The sequence below is a fragment of the Saimiri boliviensis genome, chromosome 13 (assembly GCF_048565385.1).
Source record: "Saimiri boliviensis isolate mSaiBol1 chromosome 13, mSaiBol1.pri, whole genome shotgun sequence".
In the NCBI taxonomy this organism is placed as follows: domain Eukaryota; kingdom Metazoa; phylum Chordata; class Mammalia; order Primates; family Cebidae; genus Saimiri; species Saimiri boliviensis.
In genome coordinates this window covers 41,050,856-41,073,217 of record NC_133461.1, presented here as the reverse complement: position 1 = coordinate 41,073,217, position 22,362 = coordinate 41,050,856, and the positions used below count along the sequence as shown (strand labels likewise).

The 22,362-nt window shown below is 36.2% G+C and overlaps 1 protein-coding gene across 1 annotated transcript in view; it reads left to right on the top strand.

Annotated features, from left to right (window-relative positions):
• Positions 1-22,362, top strand: part of KIAA1328 (KIAA1328 ortholog) — a 369,240-nt gene that overhangs the window by 313,907 nt on the left and 32,971 nt on the right. The window lies entirely within an intron of this gene.

Genomic DNA, 22,362 nt, shown 5'->3' with positions numbered 1-22,362 from the left:
TATAAATGTTAAGACTTAATTTGTAGTTAATTTAAAGTCCATTGGCTTTGCAAATTAGAAATCTCCAAATTATAGGTCTCAAGTCTGATGATTTTAAATTTGTACTCTGAAACTTATTCTTCTGGTTTAAGGTAATTTCGAAAGTAAGAGAAACATTATTTCTTCCTCCTCTAAAAAGTTGTATTCTAGTCCAATGCCTATAGATATGCTGTTCCAAAGAAGCCAAACCTAGGAAACAGTATGTGCATCCTATTTTGATTCTTTTTGTCATCCTTTAATTCTGGAATGGAAAGGTAAGAATCTTAAAGAACTTTTGAGAAATGACTCCAACACAAAGATAATAACAATGGCTGCCATCTACTAAGTATCTGCCACGTCCACAACACCTTGCCAAGCCGTGTCTTATCTAATCGTCACAACCTTATGAGGTGGTACTATTATCCATTTTAAAAATTAGGAAAGTAAGGCTCAGAGACATTGAAGAACTCTCTAAGGTCACATAGCTGACAACAGGCGAAGCCAGCATTTCAGACTCCAAACCTCTTAATCTTAAATATTCTAATAGTTGACAATGACAACCTCTCTATTTTGGAGGCCACCCACAATCTGAAAGAGAATATAACTAGTCTGCCACAACCTTTCACTGTTGCTGCTTTCTTTTATTTTTAATGCTACTATTGTTGGCATTCTGCCTAAGACCCACAGTAAGTTGTGATTCTGAAATGTCGATGGGGCTTCCTTTTTGGATCACTTGACCTTGTGTCTAAAAGCTTATGCTCAGAGGGTTTCCATCCTAGCTCACCTTGAGGGATTCATCTGGAGGAGTTAGAGGTAAAGAAGGGAGATAATCTGGATTTTCAATCTTAGTGAATTTTCCTATTGTTAAAGATTAAAATGAGATTTTTAACACCACTTTAACATGTTTTTGATGGTTGCATTTCAGTTTAGAAAGAAGCAAAAAAATATATAGTGGAATAAAATGTTTTCCTGGTAAGGGTTTTATAAAACATCTTCAGCACATATTTTTTGAATGGATCATATCAACATTGTGGAGTTTTACAAGCCCAGTTTAAAACTGCTGTGAAGAGCCATATTTGCAGTCCTTTAAAAAATGATTATCTATTTTTTCTTAATATTGCAGATCAGCTAAATATAGATTCTCAGAAGCTTCCTAAGTAATGAGCATTTGGCTTAATAAAACAATGGGTAGCACACTAGATTTTATCTTTAGAAATGCTTGATGGCATGATATAGGTCTCTTATACGAAGTGCAGAGTTAAAAAAAGATCAGTACTGTGAAAATAACTTACTAGGAAGGTTATAGTGTTGGCTTTCCAGATTTCAGAATCAGGATTATTTGAATTGTTTTTATTTCAAAGTGTAGAAAATGCATTTTTTAAATAGACTACGTATCAGTTACATGCAAACTCTTAATGTAAGAGAAAAGGTTTCTTTATCTCAACAAACCTTTGAAAGTACCAAAGAGAATAGGAGTAAAATCTCTTCCCCTGTCCACCTTAAATTTAATTTTCAAGACCTGTAAATGAGGATGAGGGTGAGACAGATGCCAGTGGGAGACAGGTTTTCCTTTGTTCTCTGAAAATACCTAGAAGAGTTCCATTTCATTCTATGTGCAGGTGAAAAACAGGTGTAGCAAAGTCATCTTTCTCATTCACAGTGCTGGTTGTTAATTGTTTTCACTGCTGGCTGTCAATATAATGTGAAATTTTTATTCCCCATTCAAAATAGAAAAAGTTGTGGCTGAAAATGTTAACATTTGCATTTTTATTTGTTGATTTATTTAAAGGACAGCCCCTCCTACAGCAATCCATCACTTGGTGACACCCCAAATATGAATAATGTATTGTAGACTTGCAGTTACAATGTGTAATAAGCGCTAGAGACAGTAAAGGAATGTTAACTATGTTGCAAATGTAATATTTATTGACTCATAAAGTTTATTGCTTTCAAGGTTCAATAATACTGACCATAAGACATTAATATCACTTATCCTGATTTTAGCTGGGCACCTTTGTATGTAGAAATATTCATCTATCTCATGCTAATAAAACAAATATATAATTTACAGCATAAGCAAAGAGGGCATTATAGTTTTCTGTGCTGAAAGCTGCAGTGTTTTTTCTCTCCATTTCACTTCTGTTTTTCCACACTAATATCACACACCCCTAAGCTGCCTAAGAGAATAAGCACAGTGGTCATCTTGGTACAAGAGGGTGGTGAAGCTGAATTAAATGTACCATTCATTTCTGCTTGTATGGAACAAGCAATGAATGCCCCATGGACCACTGCATCTGGAAAGAGGAATGGAGGGGCTTTCTCTCTATCATTCTGAACACCTCAGGATAGGTGAGCCTTTTCTTTAAGAGAAAGTTAAGAAAATACTGTTCCTGCCACAAGAGTGAGTCAGAGTTTACCAAATCTACTTGATCCTCTAGTCTCCAGTGAGAAGCCAGAGCTGGGCAAATTACCATTTCCTTCTCAAATGAATGTGTTATGAGCACAGATATAACTAATAAGTAACCATTTTGTGCCTTCCAGAATGAGGTGTGTCCGTTGCCAACAATAAAGATCATTCAGGAAATAACTAACACCCAAAGCAAAAGAAGTAATGATAATTAGCAACCATCAGCTGTAATTGTCATCTACATTAAGATGCAGAATTATGTACTTCTTCGTTATAAATAGCCTTTCTAATTGTACTTGATGTATGCCAATTTAATCAAAAAGTATACTTGCAACAGGCAGATATTTGTATTAATATAGCTTTGGATCTTCAAATCTTTTATTTCAAATTCGACTGAAAAGAAGGCCTCTTATGCTGGTATATCTTTTATATGTTGGTGTCTTTTTCTATTCAGGGATGTAGATCTGATACATTTTATATTAAAATGAAGATAGTATCTTCTGGGATTGCTCAATGCAACAGAAATCTTGTCACCTTTAAAAATGTTGGTTGAGTTTCTATTTTTCAGTCATATGGTAACACGATGATTATGGGACCCTGATAAACAGAGGCACACCAGGGGTACAGCGGCAGGATTAAATTTTCAGTCTCTGAAATAAAACATTACTAAGGTCACTTCTCTCTGTTTTTCTATGACTCCTACAAACAGTTACAGCTGGTACTTTCCCTGTGCCTCTGTGTGTGTGTGTGTGTGTGTGTGTGTGTGTGTGTGTGTAAAGAAAGAAAGGGAAATTTCACCAAATCATGCTCAACTAGTGAATTTTCAGAACTGGAACTGGAATTAGCCTATTTCTAGGATGTACTGTTCACCTATTTAGCTTTTGCTTTTTTTTTTTTTTTCTTTTTTTAAAGACAGGTGAGTTTCTAAGGACAATACAAAAATGTTAAAGGTTTTTGTTTTATTGCTTTTTGAGTTACTGGTGGGGAGAGGTGTTGATTTTGTGAAGCTTCTTTTTTCGTGACAAGATTTGGAAAATACTTGAGTACATGCTTTGAGGGACTTGATAAATTTTTTGGGTGCTTAAAAAATATGTTATTTGTATTAATGACACATCATAATTATACATATTTTGAGGTATATTGTGATGTTTCAATACATGTATATATTGTGTAATGATCAAATCAAAAAATCCAGCACATCCATCACCTCATACGTTTATCATTTCTTTATGATGAGAACGTCCAAAATCTTCTCTTCTAGTTATTTTGAAATATACTCAGTTGGTACAAAAGTAATTGCATTGCAGTTTTTTCTATTAAAAGTAATGGCAAAAACTGCAATTACTCTTGTACCAACCTAATAAAATGCAGTATTGTTTACCATAGTCACCCTACTGCACAATAGAACATCAGAACTTATTCCTCCTAACTGTAACTTTGTACCCAGTGACCCATCTCTCCCTATGTCCCACCTCCCATTCTTCCTAGCCTTTAGTAATCGTTATCACTCTCTACTTCTATAAGATCAGCTTTTTTAGATCCCACATACAACCAAGGTTGCTCGTTGGAAAAAAATCAAGGCCAAGTCAACCAGTTCAGTAGTTTTCTGTGCCTGGCTTATTTCACTTGACATAATATCCTTCGGGTTCATCTATGTTGCCACACATGACAGGATTTCATTCCTTTTTATGGCTGAATAGTATTCATTGTGTATGTATACCACATTTTCATTATCCATTCATCCGTTTATGGACACTTAGGTTGATTCCATGTCATGGCTGTTATGAGTCCTTCAGTAAACATGGAGTGCAGGTATCTCTTTGACATACTGGTTTCATTTCCTTCTAATATATCCAGCAGTGGGATTGTTGGATCATATGGTAGTTCTTTTTGTAATTTTTTGAGGAAGATCCATACTATTTTCGTAATGGCTATACTACTTTACATTCCAACCCAATAGTATACAAGAGTTTCCTTTTTCCATATCCTTGCCAACACTTGGCCTTTGGTAACAGTCATTCTAACAGAAGTGAAGTGGTATTTCATTGTGGTTTTGATTTGTATTTTCCAGATGGTTTTTGATTTTGAGAATCTTTTCTTGTATCTGTTAGCCATTTTTATGTTTTCCTTTGAGAAATGTCCATTCAGGTCTTTTATCTATTTTTTTTTTTTTAGTTACTTTGTTTTCTTGCTATTAAGTTCCTTGTATATTGTGGATAGTAACTCCTTATCAGATGGCTAATTTGCAAATATTTTCTCCCATTCTGCAGGTTGTCTCTTCACTCTGTTAATTCTGTCCTTTGCTGTGCAGAAGCTTTGATGTAATCCTCTTTGTCTGTTTTTCTTGTGTTGCCTGTGCTTTTGTGGCTATATCCAGGAAAGCATTGTCCTGACCAGTGCGGTGGAGATTTTCCTCTATGTTTTCTTCATGTAGTTCCATTGTTTCAGGACTTACATTTAAGCCTTTAATCCATTTCGATTTGATTATTTTTGTAGCTGACGAGAGATAAGGAGTCTAGTTTAATTCTTCTGTATGTCTGCATGTCGATATCCAGTTTTCCCAGCATTGAAAAGATGGTTCTTTTTCCATTATGTGTTCTTCACACCTTTGTCAAATATCAATTGGTTGTAAGTACATAGATTTATTTTCATGCTCTTTATTACGTTAATAGTTTGGTTGGGTTTTTTTTTAAGGACCTTCCTTTCTGTCGATCATATACTTAATGTGTTCTGAAAATTTTGCTGTAAGTTTATGCCTTGCTGAGCTTTCAATAGTACAGTTGCCTATGCAAAGCCATGCTCACAAGGCAGCTATTTAGACACAACTGACTAGAAGGTAGCTTGTGAGATCTTTGACCCACTGAGACTGAAATCTAGGAACTAGACTGAGAAGTATCTGAATTTATAGATTCAATCCTATCCCCATCAAGCTACCATTGACTTTCTTCATAGAATTGGAAAAAAAGTACCTTAAACTTCATATGAAACCAAAAGAGAACCTGCATAGCCAAGACAATCCTAAGCAAAAATGAAAACAAAAACAAAGCTGGAGGCATCGTGTTACCTGACTTCAAACTATACTACAAAGCTACAGTAATCAAAACAGCATGGTTCTAGTACCAAAACAGAGATATAGACCAATGGAACAGAACAGAAGCCTCAGAAATAACACCACACATCTACAACCATCTGATCTTTGACAAACCTAACAAAAACAAGAAATGGGGAAAGGATTCCCTATTTAATAAATGGTGTTGGGAAAACTGGCTAGCCATATGCAGAAAGCTGAAACTGGATGCCTTCCTCACATCTTATACAAAAATTAACTCCAGATGGATTAAAGATTTAAACATAAGACCTAACACCATACAAACCCTAGAAGAAAACATAGGCAAAACCTTTAAAGACACGGCATAGGCAAGGACTTCATGACTAAAACACCAACAGCAATGGCAACAAAAGCCAAAATAGACAAAAAATTGGATCTAATTAAACTTAAGAGTTTCTGCACACCAAAAGAAACTAGCATTAGAGTGAACTGGCAACCAACAGAATGGGGAAAAGTTTTTGCAATCTACCCATCTGACAAAGGGCCAACATCCAGAATCTACAAAGAGCTTAAACAGATTTACAAGAAAAAACAACCCCATCAAAAAGTGGACAAAGGATATGAATAGACACTTCTCAAAAGAAGACATGTATGCAGCCAATAAACATATGAAAAAAAGCTCATTATCACTGCATTAGAGAAATGCAAATCAAAACCACATTGAGATACCATCTCACACCAGTTACAACGGTGATCATTAAAAAATCTGGAGACAACAGATGCTGGAGAGGATGTGGAGAAATAGGAATACTTGTACACTGTCGGTGGGAGTGTAAATTAGTTCAACCATTGTGGAAGACAGTGTGGCGAATCCTCAAGGATCTAGAACCAGAAATACCATTTGACCTAGCAATCCCATTACTGGGTATATGCCCAAAGGATTATAAAACATTCTGTTATAAAGACACATACACACAGATGTTTATTGCAGTACTGTTTACAATAATAAAGACTTGGAACCAACCCAAATGCTCATTAATGACAGACTGGATAAAGAGTGGCACATATACACCGTGGAATACTATGCAGCCATAAAAAAGGATGAGTTTATGTCCTTTGCAGGGATATGGATGAAGCTGGAAACCATCATTCTCAGCAAACTGGTACAAGAACAAAAAACTTAACACCACATGTTTTCGCTTATAAGTGGGTGTTGAATAATGAGAACACAGGGAGGGGAACATCACACACCTGGGCCTGTCGGGGGGTGGGGCCCTAGGGGAGGGTAGCAGGGGATGCGGGGATTGGGGACGGCTAACATTAGGAGAAATACGTAATGTAGATGATGGGGGGGATGGGTGCAGCAAACCACCATGACACATATATACCTATGTAACAAACCTGCACATTCTGCACATATACCCCAGAACTTAAAGTATTATTTAAATAATAATAAATATAAATAAGTAAACTATGAACATTAGAAGAAAAACTCTCAAGGTCATCAAAGACAAAAGGAGTCAGAATGTGTCACAGCCAAGAGAAGCCTAAGGACACACGATGTGGGATCCTGGGACAGAAAGAGAACATCAAGTATAAACCAAGAAAACCTTAAGTGTGGACTTCAGTTAATAATAATGTCTCATTCTGCATTAATTGTAACAAATGTTCTACCATACTAATGTAAGATGTTAATAATAGGGGGAACTGGATGTGGGGTGTACTTCTCTGTACTATTTTCATAATTTCTCTGCAAATATAAAGCCATTCTAAAGTTAGAAAAAATATATATCAGATAGAATTTATTCTCATTTTTCCAAAATGACTTCTTAAAGTATGAGCTGTAAGGCTGAGAACTGTCATTTTAGCTTTCCTTTCCCTCAGAGTAGCAGTTTACACACTATACACAAAGTAACATTAACCATAACTTTTCCATTTTGAGTATCTTGTAAATAATGAAATTAAAACCGAATGAAATAATGCATATCAACTGATACTAATCTGAAAACTTCAGAAAATAATGTATTGAGCATGTAAAAGAAAATATGGAGTTATAAACATGCCTGTCTCCCATGTTTAACCAGGAGGGTAAAAAGCCCAGCCATTCAAAAGGATTTCCATTTAGTTGAGTTGATAACTTGGAATTCCAGGCTGCTGCAGTATCACCAAGAAGAACAGAATGTATAGAAATTCTTAAGTGTTTGATAAAAAGATACTGCTTTTAGTTAAGTCATGATGTTGGACAGATACTGTAATCCCCACTGTTGAACAATGAGAACACATGGACACAGGGAGGGGAGCACTATACACTGGGGTCTGTTGGGGGGAAATGGGGGAGGGGCAGGGGGGTGGGGAGGTGGGAGGAGATAGCATGGGGAGAAATGACAGATACAGGTGAGGGGACCGGGGGCAGCAAAACACACTGCCATGTGTGTACCTATGCAACAGTCTTGCATGTTCATCACATGTACCCCAAAACCTAAAATGCAATAAAAAAAAATAATAAAATAAAAAAAAAAGAAAAGCCATTAATAAAAGAATCCATTCTTCTTTCACATACTGGTTTTTAGTGTGTAAGCTAGGAAAATAAAGACAAATAGGCTAGGTAGACATAATAATGATGTAGCAAATTATAAGAAGTGAATTCAACTTGAAGAAGATTGTCAAGACATTCTTACTATAGAAAGAGTATATTGTACTTGGGAAAATGTACATTAGACAACAGCTTATATTTACTACTCACTTAGAATTCTACTCCTTGGCTTCAGGAAATCTTTCTAAAGGCCTAAGTTCTGGGTGAGGAGGTTGTGAGAGGTATTTTATTTTTCACACTATTTTTCAAATGTTCTACAACAATGCTATATTACTTCCATTTTTTTTAGAAACAATGTTTCTAAAACTAAAAAGAAGACAAAGGAAACACACTTACAGGAGACAAACCCATTTCAAAATTTTACACTCAGTAGTTCCAAGTAGTTGCAAAAACCCTAAAGTTACTCTTGGCCCATATGACATAAATATCTTATTTCTTTGTCAACCCAGCAATAGATGAGGATTATGCTTCCTTGTTGTGTCTTCTCCAGGGTACTGAACTCTGAAAACTGCTATGATTGTGACATCTGTTCAGTACTGCCAGTTCCTGCCATCATTTCACAGCTTTTAGCCTCACAAACTGCCATTTTAGAGTTGTTCATTTGGTCCAAGGTTATCAAATTCCCTTAACTTCAACTTTAAGAAATATTTTTTTAGTGTCTCTTCCTTTGGCACTTCAATGCTTTTATAAAAATTGTTTTATATGTTACCTAATGTTGTCCTTACAATCACAAGAAAGTAAAGCTCCAAGAAGCAATTACAGAACAAAGATGTAGTAATTATAACTCCATGGTTTATAGGCCTAGGTTTGAATGCTAGCTATGTGGTTTTGAACAAAACATTTAATTTAATCTATAAAATGGGAATAATAATAGCTCCCTCATAGGCATGTCATGATGATTAAGCAGGATAGATCATGTCAAGTACCTCGCACAGGCCTGGTGCATGGCTAAGTGCTCCATAAATAGCAGTTGTCATTATGGAACTTCCCAGGGTCACTCAAGCAGTCAAGAGCAAGCTAGGATTTGGACCTTCCTTTTGTGATTCCAAACTATGAGTGTATGCCCTAACAAAGGGTTAGGAATAGGGTTAGGTTCATCTCAGAGGTGAGCAATTTTGTTGTATTTTTTATGTTGACTTTGCAGACATGCCTGTTACTTTGCCTCCACATGCCCAATTCCTTATGTGAAAATATGAATATTAATAGCTATTTTATAAATTTGCTCTGAGGATTAAATATGGCTGTGTATGCAAAGCCTTTAACTTGATGCTTATCCATATTGGGCACTCAGTGTTAGCTTTCTTCTTCTGTGCTCTGAGAAATAAGACTTCTTTGGGCATCTAAAACAATACGTGTGAATGGTACTGGCCCCTCTGCCAAATGCCCTAAGTGAGTGCTTCTGCCAAGATGTCAGTTAGAAGCAAGGAACACATTTATGAATGACCCTGCATTCAAAGGGTTTTCTTTATGCAGTGTTGGCGAATTTTCCAGTGTTTTGGGACTTCCTCTCCATTTGTTTTTCTTCTAAATGGATGAGGGTAGGAAGTAAGATTCTTGTATAGATCATAGGGTGAAGATTTTGTTGTATTCCTAGGATATCTGTTTCTAGAGTCACTCAAGGACTGACCGAAGTTACTGATAATTGATTTTGCCCTCATAATTAGCCATTTCATAAGATTCTGAAAGGATTTAATTCCCTTTAGAGCAGTTGTTCTAAAATCTCTCTGCACATTGGAATCACTTAGGAATCTTTAAAAAAATACCTATATCTAGGCTTCATTCCAGATTAATTGACTCAGAATTGCCCATAATGGACTCCAGTGATGTGTGGTTTTTATTTTTCAAAAAGGCTCTGATGCACTTTGTCTAAAGACACATATTTGGAAATCCCTGCTCTGGAGTTGCACATCCTGTTACTACCTAACCCCAGCACACCAACGTTCTCCCTTTCTTTATTCTGTCCCCTACCTAAGCCCGGGGCCTCTTCTTTCCATTGGCAATTTTTATTAGTCATCATTATCCTCCTCCCAAGAGATTATCAGACTATATCAATCTGCAGTGAAAAAACTAAGAAGCCCTTAAATGACTTGACTTATCAATTTAAATTGTGGAAATTGGAGATTAATTACTAAAACGTATTGTTGGTGTCAGTCTTCTCTACAAAAAGCTTGTACAGACTCATCATTTGTGAGGGAACTCTCAGCAAGTTTAAGAGAAAATTTCCTAAGAAACAGTCCTGATGCTTTCTACCACTTTCTCGTCTGTGCTTCATCTTTCTCCATAGTACTTATCACCTTCTAATATGCTGTGTAATTTACTAGTGTGTTTTATTTATTGTTTGCTTCTCCCCCTTCCTCTCCTGCCACACAAAGGATGTGAATTTTATGAGCACAGGTATTCTTTCTATTATTTTCTATTCCTTTCATCTCTGCACTAGAGCAGAGCCTGGCTCACAATAGACATTCAATAAATATTTGTTGGACGGATGAAATAGTGAGTGGTCATAAACAAAGTGAATGTTTCTTTTTAACTTACCGGTTCATGATATTCCTGTCGACACTTATTTTGCTTTATGTCTTCACCACATCTCCAAAAGCAAACATTGTTTCTGCGCAGCTTATACACGTAGTTGTGCTTCTTTTATATCCCAGAACTTCCTTGCATTTTCTCCCATTTTAAGGTCTTTCCATTTTGTAAGGATTAGAAAACATCTTGGCTTTCAAAGTATTTCCAGACAGGATAACAGCAGATTCCTGAGTGTGAGCAGTGTCAACATGTTGTTTGCATTTGGAGTTGATTGCATAGACAATGTCAGTGTCAGTGAGGATATCAGATATGGTTTGCTTAGCCATTCAGTTATCTTATGTTCAACCATATCACAGAGCTTTTCCTAAATCTCTCCTTTGGTCTGCAGTTGCTTTATTGTTTCAGTTTTCTCAAGTTAAAATCCTTGCATATTGACAGGCAGCAGAGCTTTGAGGAAAGGGCATTAGAATTAAAGGCCAAAGATCTGGATTTATCCTGCCTCTACAGCTTACTACCAGCAAAACTTCGAAAACGTCCCTTGACCACATGGAACCTAAGTTTTTCAGGCTTCTGTCCTATCTGTCTGACCCTTACCCTTTGTATAGAGGTAAAAATAAACAGAAAAACAGGTACATCTGTCTCGTGATTTCAGAGTAATTTACACATTCGTAGAATAAAGTATGAAGAAATAAACATTTCCAAAAATAATTATATAATCGATTTCAGAATAACATGATTTAAACTTCCCATTAAAAATGTTTGGGTTTTGTGCTAGTCAGTAGTTTAGAGACACCATGTCATTCACAGCATGGCACAGAGCAATTCCATGAGAAGCACTGACCTTCCCAGTTGATAAGGGGCCCAGTACAGTTTACATGTCCTGAAATTATGCTCTGTGAACATACTGAAGGTTTACTTTTTAAATTTTAAACAAAATCATGTCTGGAAAACATCAGATCTTACTATATGGAGAACACCAACTGAAAGAGATAGAAAAAAAGATAACACTCCTGGTTGCCAGTCACACTGAAAAACATGACCATATATTAATGTAGGCTACGTGCTTGGCCTTGGGGAAAGAATGTTCAGAATTGTGCCTAATTGTACCAAGAATGCCTGCCACTGTGTAAATCAAAGACTATCAGCAAGAATACTTACAATGGAGAAGATAAAGAATAAAGTAGTTAATGGTTATTGGCTAATGTATCTGCAACTCAGCTGGACATTTTTGTATACACTGTTGATATATTTAAATATATATACATATATAGTGATAAATATGTGTGTGTGTGTGTATATATATACACACACATATACACACACACACACCACTTTTAATATATTGAACATTTTCATCTTAATGGGCTAGTCTCCCCCGCAAAAAAGACAGTCTATTTTTCTCCTTTAGCTTACTTTTTCTTTATTCCTTGTGGGGAAGTTCATTTTAACATTTTAAATTGTCTGTAACTGCTTATGAGTTTAACCATTAAAATTATCATTAAACAGTTATATATGAAAGTTCTTTGTTTAGTGGCATTCTTGATACTATTAGGCACAATTCTGAACATTTTTTCCTCAAGGCAAAGCATGTAGCCGACTATAATATACGGTCACATTTTTCAATGTGACTGGTGACCTCAATTTCGATATCAAGGATATCATCTTCTTTTTTTCTTTCTTTCTTTTTCTTTTTTTTTTTTTTTTTTTTTTTAGACAGGTCTCACTCTGTCCCCCAGGCTGGAGTACAGTGGCACATCTCACTGCCACCTCTGCCTCCCAGGTTCAAGAGATTCTCCTGCCTCAGCCTCCCAAGTAGCTGGGATTACAAGCATGCGCCACCATTCCTGGCTAATTTTTCTATTTTTAGTAGAAGCGGCATTTCACTAGGTCGGCCAGGCTGGTCTCAAACTCCTGACCTCAGGTGATCCACCCTCCTCGGCCTCCCGATGTGCTGAGATTACAGCTGTGAGCCACCTCGCCTTTGTCTGAGCCACCAGGCCTGGCCTATTATCTTTTTTCTTATGTCTTTGTAAGCTTAAAAGGAGGCTGAGTGCAGTGGGTCATGCCTGTAATCCCAACACTTTCAGAAGCCAAGGAGGGAGGGTCCTTTGAGCTCAGGAGTTTGAGACCATCCTGGGCAACATAGTGAGACCTTGTACCTAATAAAAATGTTAAAAATTAGCCAGTCATGGTGGCATGTGCCTGTAGCCCCAGCTACTCAGGAGCCTGAGGCAGGAGGATCACTTGTACCCAGGAGGTAGAAGCCACAGTGAGCCGTGATCACACCACTGCACTCCAGCCTGGGTGACAGAGTGAGATCCTGTCTCAAAAAAAATAAAAATAAATAAATAAATAAAGGGAAATACATGAACATTGTTACTTTCATTAGGCTTAAGACTTCTGGATCTATGTTCTCACCAAATCATCTTTACTATGCGTTTTTAGAGGATATAAATTAACTTATTGGTGTACAAATCCTAATGAAAGAAAGAATGATTACCCATGAAAGAAAGATTCCAAGTTGATTTCAAAGCTCAACAGCAATTGACCAACACATTTTCTGTTTACTTATTCAGGCTTTCATTGATTTTCTTATTCTCATGGGTGCCTACTGAAAAAAGTATGACTATTACTGAGAAAAAAAGGGGGGGGGGCGCCTATCATCATCCAGGCACAGTGGCTCACATCTGTAATCCTAGCACTTTGGGAGGCCAAGGTGAGCGGATCACCTGAGGCCAGGAATTTGAGACCAGCCTAGCCAACATGTCAAAACCCCATCTCTGCTAAAGTAAAAAATTAGCTGGGTGTGGGGGTGGGCACCTATAGTTTCAGCTACTCAGGATGCTGAAGCAGGAGAATCGCTTAAGCCCAGGAGGCAGAGGTTGCAATGAGCCAAGACTGTGCCACTGTACTCCAGCCCAGGTGACAAAATGAGACTCTGTCTCAAAAAAAAAAAAAAAAAAAAAAAAAAAGTTTACTTATCATCATGTTGCTTGGTGCCCACCTCCAAATACTAATAAACAATGAACTTTGTTGGAACATAAGCCTCTTAGCAGACAAGGGGAGAGTGATTACTGTTGTACCTGAGAGGCTGTTTCTTCCTATAGGAAAGCTGGGAGATTCTGAGGTGAGTTGGGATTTGTATTAGAATAGGGACCCTGCATCAAGCTCTTTCCACTGCATGGCTATTTGAAACCCTCAGCCAATAATTAGAGCAAAAAAAGAAAATTTCAAGTCCAATACCTGCACAGCAAGATAGAAAGCAGATAAAACTTGTATATAGTTGCATGTCTTGTACAAACCTTGTATACAGTTGTTTCTTAACATACATGAATAATTTATCCTTTCTACATTTTGACAGTTGAAAGATATTCTGGATTAATGTTCATATTAAATAGTAATGTATGATAAGGAAGATAAGATAAAAAGCCTTGCTTAGCCAGGAGGACTTTTTCAATGTTTTATTTTGCATAAATAAAAGGATGCTAGGAATTGTACCTCAGGGTTTTTTTCCCCTCTCAGGCTCTGATCAACCCTGATGAAGCATATTTAAGAGCCAAGATGGAAGCCAATCCCTGCTAGCAAAGAGATGTTCAACTTGTTTCTTACCGAGAGTTGTCTCCTCCCTATCTTTTGTAGGACAGGGCCCTGGAAGATATCTGTCCTACAGAAGTCACCACAGTCATGTATTTAGTGTTTGGTGTAACCTAATGAAGTCTGGAAGCATCTGCTTGGGACATATGCCCTACCAGATTTTAAATGGACTCTGTACCACAAACGGTGTTTATAGAATATAAACAAACTTCTTGGTATACAAATCCTAATGAAAGAAAAATAAATTATCCATGAAAGAAAGATTCCAAGTTGGTTTTGAAGCTCAAGAGCAATTGGTCTTGAGCTTCAAATGAAAGTATGGACTTTCATTCGAATGCTTTTAAGTGTTCTCCATAAGTGAAGTGATGTCGCCTTGGCACAGATAGGGGTAAGTGCTGTGCCAGATAGCTCAGAGGGGAGTTTCTTAGTCGGTGTCCCTTCATTCCATCCAGCCTGTTGCATTGAATGAACAGGATAGATATTGTCTTCACAGTCTGGTCATTACTGAGAAATGCGCTGCTTCTAGACCAGTTGAAAGACTCCATCTCCTGTCTTCTGGATGAAATGGACTAGTGGGGGAGGAACCAGATTCTGGTAAAAGCTGAGGTGATGCATCATCTCATGGGTGGATCATAGTAATACAAACCACTGGTATACACATGAACAAGATAATTAGTGGCAGAACTAAGACTGGAACTGGCTCACGCCCATTAGAACAGTGGAACCTCTGTGGACAGTGGGAGGGTTAGGAGTCACTGGGAATTGCTGTGATGCTCCCAGAGGGGCCTCCTCAGCCAGGATGACAGTTTCCCTTTCAGCACTGGTTCAACACTGCTAGAGCTTCATAGCTTTTCCAGAACTGTCTCCTCCAGTAAGTTTATGCCTCACCACAGGTTTCCCTAATTCTTTTGTCTTTTTCTTTTGGATATAAATATTTTTCTAAAATGTTTCTACTGCTGTATCAATGTTAGGTCACATGGTATTGACTTTTATTCAAATGGGAAGATTTCATAGCAGAATTATAACATATCATTACTTCAGCGGTATCTTTTGTATCAATGTGAAAATTTAAATTTCACGCCCTGGAGACTTCACAGTTTTTTATGCTTTTTTGTGCTTTCTCTGCTCCTATTGTTGCATAAAGAGTAAATCCCTGTATCACATTCATTTCAGAATGAAAGAAAGTTAAAGTTGATCCATTTGAGATCTCTAGAGTTAAGTAAAAATCACTTGGCAAAAGCTGCTATTAAAAGAGAAAAAAAAAGAATTCTTTTCAGCTAATACGGCTTTCCATATGGATGAGGATAGTCCCAAGACTAAAAAGAAGAAAACATCTCTCCGTTAACCCTGGTTACTGGGACTGTTTGATTAGCACGGATTATCATACATTTCTGGATTATAGCATAAGATATCCTCAAGTATGTAGGTATCAAAAGCAGTCTCTCCACACAGCTATTTGAAAGAGAGAATCAAATGTAGTAAGGAAAGCTATCAGTATAAGGAAAAGTCTGGAAAAGGTTAATAGCAAATATGGTGGGGGAAAAAGTCAGACCTTATTATTTGAATTGGATATTTGGTTAAAATAAATTATTTTAAAAATGAAATCAAATGCCTGTATACAGAAGTTTTTCATATCAGTAGTTTAAGATCAAGATAGTATAGAATTCAAATTATAACTTAATACCATAAGCTATTTAACATTAATTTCTAAGAAATATATTCATATAGCCTTTATAAAAATTATGAAATACTATATGGCCTATAACAAACTATTTCAAGGTTACTTTACTGCCACCAACTTCAGACCATGGATCTAAAGTCAGGTTTAAACTGCTGAATAAGATTAATTAGCTATGACACGGGCATTCAGCATTCACCTCATAAATCCAACTCTAATCTCTCTTTGGAGGGCTATTTATAGGGGTTAGGGGGAGTTTATTCAAGAATCTGTTTACTAATGAGTTTTTAAGGAAACTAATACCAGTGACTTGTTAGCAATCACTTAAGCACTTATGTTTCTTAGGGTCAATTGCAGTGGTACTATAGATTTTTAAAAAAAAAACATTTAAGTTATTTATAATCCTGTCCCCCACTGTATATACTGTATCCACTGTATATACCACTGTCAATATTTTAGTATTTACTATATTTCCTTCCAGTTATTTTTTCTTTCACTTTTTATGCACTTCTCCTTCTTTAAAGTTTTCCTAAATTGTGAAATATCTGGAAACTAAAAAAGCAAAAACTCTTCCTTATGTTCACCATTCTATGAATAAATAAGAAAGAGATAGGTGGGAATTTGGTACGCTAAATGAAATTGCCTGGATTGGCCTTTTAGCCAGATCTGTCTGGGTCTTTTTACTGCCTGAGCACTTGGGAGAAACCATAGTTGGTCCCCCAGGGTCGAATTGTTGGAATGAGAATGTACATGTTTCTCTCATAACTTACGTAGGAATGCTATAATGTGAATAGGTTTCCAATTGGATCTATACAGAAATTTAGTCTGTATTAAAAATCACTGCTGTAAATATGAGCTGTATTCTAAAAGTGACTCCTACCTGTATTTCTGAGGTGAGAAAAATATGTATTAAAGTTAAATCAAGCAATTAGAATGAATTTCTTTGTAAAGGAAGAAATAGTTAAATGGAATCGTTCTGGTTAGGCGTACTGCAGGACAAAGGCATTTCCTGGAAGATGCTAGTTGAATTTTCTGGTTATCATTCTACTTTATCAGTTTCCAGAATCACAGGCAGCTTTGGCAAACAATATTTCTTCACCTTTCTGGGATGCAGAGTTTGAGCTAAGAGAGAAAGATACTATTCTTTCTCTGAGCCTCTCATAAGACATCAAAATAATGTTGGATTTTTACCTCAGCATACCCCATTTATTCATTCTTTATCTATTTCCTTCAATTTATCATTGGTTTTGACCCAAACAAGGGATATGAGGTTTAATTACTATGCTGGCCCAGTGCCAACTATAATGAGCCAGGAGATCCTGGCCTCCCCATCCATCTTCATCAAATTCAGTCCTTCCTATTGATACCTCTTGTGTTTCAATAACAAATGACTCCTACCTGTATTCATTGGGGTTCTCCAAAGTTTCTAAACTCTTTCAGGCTGGGATAGATAGTGAGTCTGTCTGGGTCTTTCTACTGCTAGAGCACTTGGGAAAAACCCTAGTTTGTCCCCAACCTTGGTAATGCTTCACTGAAACTCTGGTTTCTTTCCCATCTGTTCCTGCTTTATTCATTTCTTGTTTAACATCAATGAAAATATTTCTATCTATGTGGCTACACTTGGTTTCTCTGTTGACTCCCATTCCCTTCCTCCCTGCCTGCTGAAGCATTCTAATTTTCTTAGTATCAGTAAAGCCTACAAAAGGAAATAGGAACAATAAGTCAGATACAGTTTCTTGCATTATTTCTTTTTTTTTTTAACTTCTTTTATACATGTGAATTTAAACGCTTTATTATATACATTACATTGTATTTACATATTCATTCACTGAAATACTACTGTTCTCAAAGTGGCAAGCAAGTAGCACTTTAGAATCTTCTTTCACATGTGCCTGCACTAATTCTTATTCTCTCCCAGTCATAAAGTATCGTGGAAGTAATATTAGGTACACTCTATTCACATCTTTTATCATATTTGAGTCAGAAGCATATTCCTTGGAAGAACATCCTGGTTACTATAAAGCCAATCCATCATGGCTTGCATTCATAGTATATCAGCTGCTTCATTCACGGTCTTCCATTTTGCATTGAATAGGGGAATTGGGTGACTGCCTTTTCCAGGAAACACACTGTATGTGACTGACCTTATCGCTCCCAAAAGGCTGGATGTTTCCCCATCTCTAATTTTCATCTGAGGTACTAACTGGAATCATATATTAACCCAAACATGCAGCTGTATCAAGAATGAGGCAAATAGTCCTTGAGTTCACAGTCCTGACCAACCACTTAAGTAATGGCTCTTCTAGGAGCCATCTATACTTATCAACAAAGGGGGTGAGCTCTTTGTGTAGCCACTAGTGTCTCTTTCATGATTTTGTCCTTTGACAACCTCTGTCAACTTCTTTGTGACCAGAGGACAGAGCAGTATAATCTGCTATATTAAATTGAACGAATCTCAGTTCTCTTCCAAAGAACTCTGGTTCCAGCCTGCTCACAATCAGTTCTAGTCTCCCAGCTTCAACTATGGCACTGAGGGCAAGCAAAACACCTTAACCTCCAGCTCATTCTGTCCCCACTGAAACAGCCCTGAATACCTGGTTTTACTTACATCTAAAGATAAGTCTGTGGCACACACAAGAAATTGTGTGTGTGTTTGTGTCGTATGGAGGAGGCAAGGGTGTTTCTTGTCTGCTGGGGTGTTCTCTGTAATAGGTTTGTATTAAAGGTTATAAAGCCCATCTATCCATATTGTCTTCCTCTTTGAAAGTATAAAAAAATTGGAAAACAGAACACTACCATTTTATTTTATAATCTTAAACTTCAAACAATGCACTGATGAATTATTTATGTTATGGAATGTGTTTTCAATAATGTGTAGCATAAAATGAAATGGATGTATATCCACATGCGCCTTGAACTTTCTAAAGTGCACACTAATGAACACAGTAACTAGCATCATTTTGACCTGGTAGAATTTACAAGGCAGGCACTTCTTTCTCTTGGTTTTGGTTTCTGCATTATGTTCTCCAGCAGTCAGCTTACAGCTTTTCCTATTGGAGCCTAGCAAGCAATATTCTCTGACTCTAAGCTGTCCAGCAGTGCTTGTCTCTCAGTACAATCAAGGTTAGGGTCTATAAATTTCACTTGTCATGCTGCCTTCCAGCCATACTAATTAGGCTTTAATTCATAATTAGTAGGAAGTTACAATTCCATAGAGCATCCTATATTAAATGGCCATTATCTAACATCATAATTTCACAAAATGATTAAGATGCTAGAAAATGATTAAGATATCTTATGTTTCCCAGTACTTGGAAGTACAGGCGTAGGGATCAAAGGAGGTAATTTTTAAAAATATCTCTGTAGCTCTGGCTGCACACAGGAAGAAAAAAAAATAAATGAAAGGAAGAAAAGAAATTCTTCCTAAATAATTTTATTTTTATAGTTGCACAAATTATCAAATGTGCCCAAATTTGCTTTTCATGTCAAAATCTCTGAGATCAAGTTTGTTGTTGCACAGTGATAGTCTTTTACCAAACCTCCCAAAGAGCAACAAAAAGCCAAGAGGAAGCATGCCATGAACCTTGATTGGTAAGGCATTATTGAAGAAGAGGATACAGTAACTTTTGGGAAGTTATTTCTGTTAATGATAATATGTATAAAAATTGGGACTGATAGCCAAGAGAAAAAAAAGATACAGGTGTACAGTAGCTCATCCAAAACTCTTGGAGCCAATCAGTTCTAGTCTCTATCTAATTCTGAAATATATTTCACTTGTCATGCTGAAATATATTTCAGAATTCAATTTTTTAAAAGGTAACATGGTACATAAACCATATGGGGTACAACATCATAATGTATGATTATTCATATTAACTAGATTAAACAAAGAGTATATAGTCTCATTAGTTTGGGTCAGATTTTGTCACCATGTAAATTTGAGTTAGGTCAACTGTTGTTACCAAAAAGTTTGAGTAAAAACTTTGAGTTTTCAGGAAAAAAAAAAAACTCTTAAAATTTCAGAATTTCAAATGAATATTAACAACCCATTTAATCCTTGAACCACTCTTGGGCATTTTAATTTATTTATTCCTCGCCCAGGAATCTTTACAAAAATCTGCTTCCTTTTAAATCATTTTTTCATATTGTTCTCCTAGGTAAAATGCTAGGCTACACAGATTACAGAATACTCACTTGTGAGAAACAGAAAACTGAATTAATTGTTTTCAAAATTATTGTCTTATTTAAAAAGAACAAATTCATAGAGTATATTTGTGAAAAGTAGATTTCCTCGCATCCCAGTCTCTCAACCAAGTACCCTTCTACCCTTCTTGGATATAACTACTACTAGTTTCCCACATGTCCTTTCAGGGATAATTATGCATATATAGTCTTAGCTGTGTGTATGAATGCATATTCCTCATTCTTTTAAATTGCTGCACAGTGTTCCATTATATGCATGTGCCACAATGCAATTAACCAGTCGACTAGAACAGATATTTGAGTTATTTCTACTCTTTTGTGATTACAAACACTGCTGCAATGAATATTCCTATATATATCGTTTATACATGTGTGACGATATCTGTAGGATAAATTCCTAGAAATGGAATTGTGGGTCGTAGAACATTTTTAATTTTGGTAGATATTGCCAAATTGTTTTAATAGAGGCCGTACAACTCATGTGTCATCTACAATATTTGAAAGTGCCTAATTTCTGATACCTTCTGATTACAGTGTAATCAAAAAGTTTGGCACTTTGCCAGTCTGAAAAGTGAAAATAGTATCTTGTAGTTAGAATTGCAAAGAGTAAACATTTATATTTGAGTCATTTATATTTTCTGTAAAATATTCTATCTTTTGTCCACTTCCACTGAGTTGTTAGTCTTTTTCTTTTTTATTTATAGGTGCTTGTTACTTACAAAGAAAAGTAACCCTTTTTGTAATGTGTCAAAATGTTTTTCCCAGCTGTGTTTTGTCTTTTAACATGGGTCCTGTAGTACTTTTTCCATGCAGAAAATTCTCCCATACAAATGATTTTTTAGGTCTTTCAACTGGTTATATCTTCGCTTCGTCTTTAATCATTTCATTCTGCATCTATTCCTGTAATAGTTTGTTGTGGTTGATGTTTTATTGATATAGCATAGTTGTACATATTTGGGTGGTACATATGGTATTTTGGTACATATATACAATGTATAAGGATCAAATCAGGGTCGTTGGGATATCTATTACCTCTAACATTTATCTCTTCTTTGTGTTGAGAAAGAATTCCCAATTCTTCTCTTCTAGCTAGTTTGAAATATACATTATTGTTAACTATCATTTCCCTACTGTGTTATTGAATACTAGAATTTACTCCTCTACCTAACTGTAATTTTGTATCCATTAATCTAACTTATCTTCATCCCCCTCCATCCTCTTCCCTTCCCAGCCTTCACTTTGTTGTTTCCTTTGCCGTGCAGATGCTCTTTAGCTTTATGTAATTACCTTTGTCTGTTTTTGTTTTTATTGTCCTATGCTTTTGAGGTTTTGCCCTAAAAACTTTTACCCAAACCTATGTCCTGTATCATCTCCTTAATGTTTTCTTCTAGTAGTTCCAAGTTTCAAGTCTTACAGTTAAAGTATTTAATTCAGTTTGACTTGATGTTGGTATATGGTGAAAGATGGAGATCCCATTAATATTCAGTTTTCCCAGCACCATTTATTAAAGAGACTGTCTTTTCCCCAGTATATGTTCTTGATGCCTTTGTCTAAAATGAGTAGCTGTGTGTGGATTTATCTCTGGGTTTGCTATTCTAGTCTATTATCTATGTGTCTGTTTTTATGCTGCTACCATGCTATTTTGGTAACTATAGCTTTTTAGTATGATTTGAAGTTACGTAGTGTGATCCCTCCAGCCTTGTTTATTTTGGTCAGGATTGCTTTAGCTATTTGGGATCTTTTGTAATTCCATATGAATTTTAGGATTTTTAAAATTTCTGTAAGGAATATCATTGATATTTTGATAGGGATGGCATTGACTCTGTAAATCACATTTGGTAGTATAGATATTTTAACACTAATAATTCTTTCAATCATGAGCATAGGATATCTTTCACATTTATTAATGTTCTCTTCAATTTCTTTCATCAGCGTTTTATAATTTTCCCTATAGAGATCTTTCTTTTTTGGTTAAATTTATTCTTAAGTATTTTTTTAGCTATTGTAAATGGGATTTCTTTCTTTGACTAAATTTGTCGATTCTAAGAGTTTTTGGTGATGTCTCTAGGTTTTTCTAAATATAAGAACATGTCATCGGTGAACTAGGATAATTTGACTTCTTCCTTTTCAATTTGGGTGCACTTTATTTCTTTCTCTTACCTAATTCCTCTGGCTAAGACTTCCAATACTATGTCGAATAAAAGTGGTGAAAGTGAGCATTCTTGTCTTGTTCCAGATCTTAGGGGAAAGGCTTTCAGTTTTTCCCATTCAATCTGATATTAGTGATATTAGCT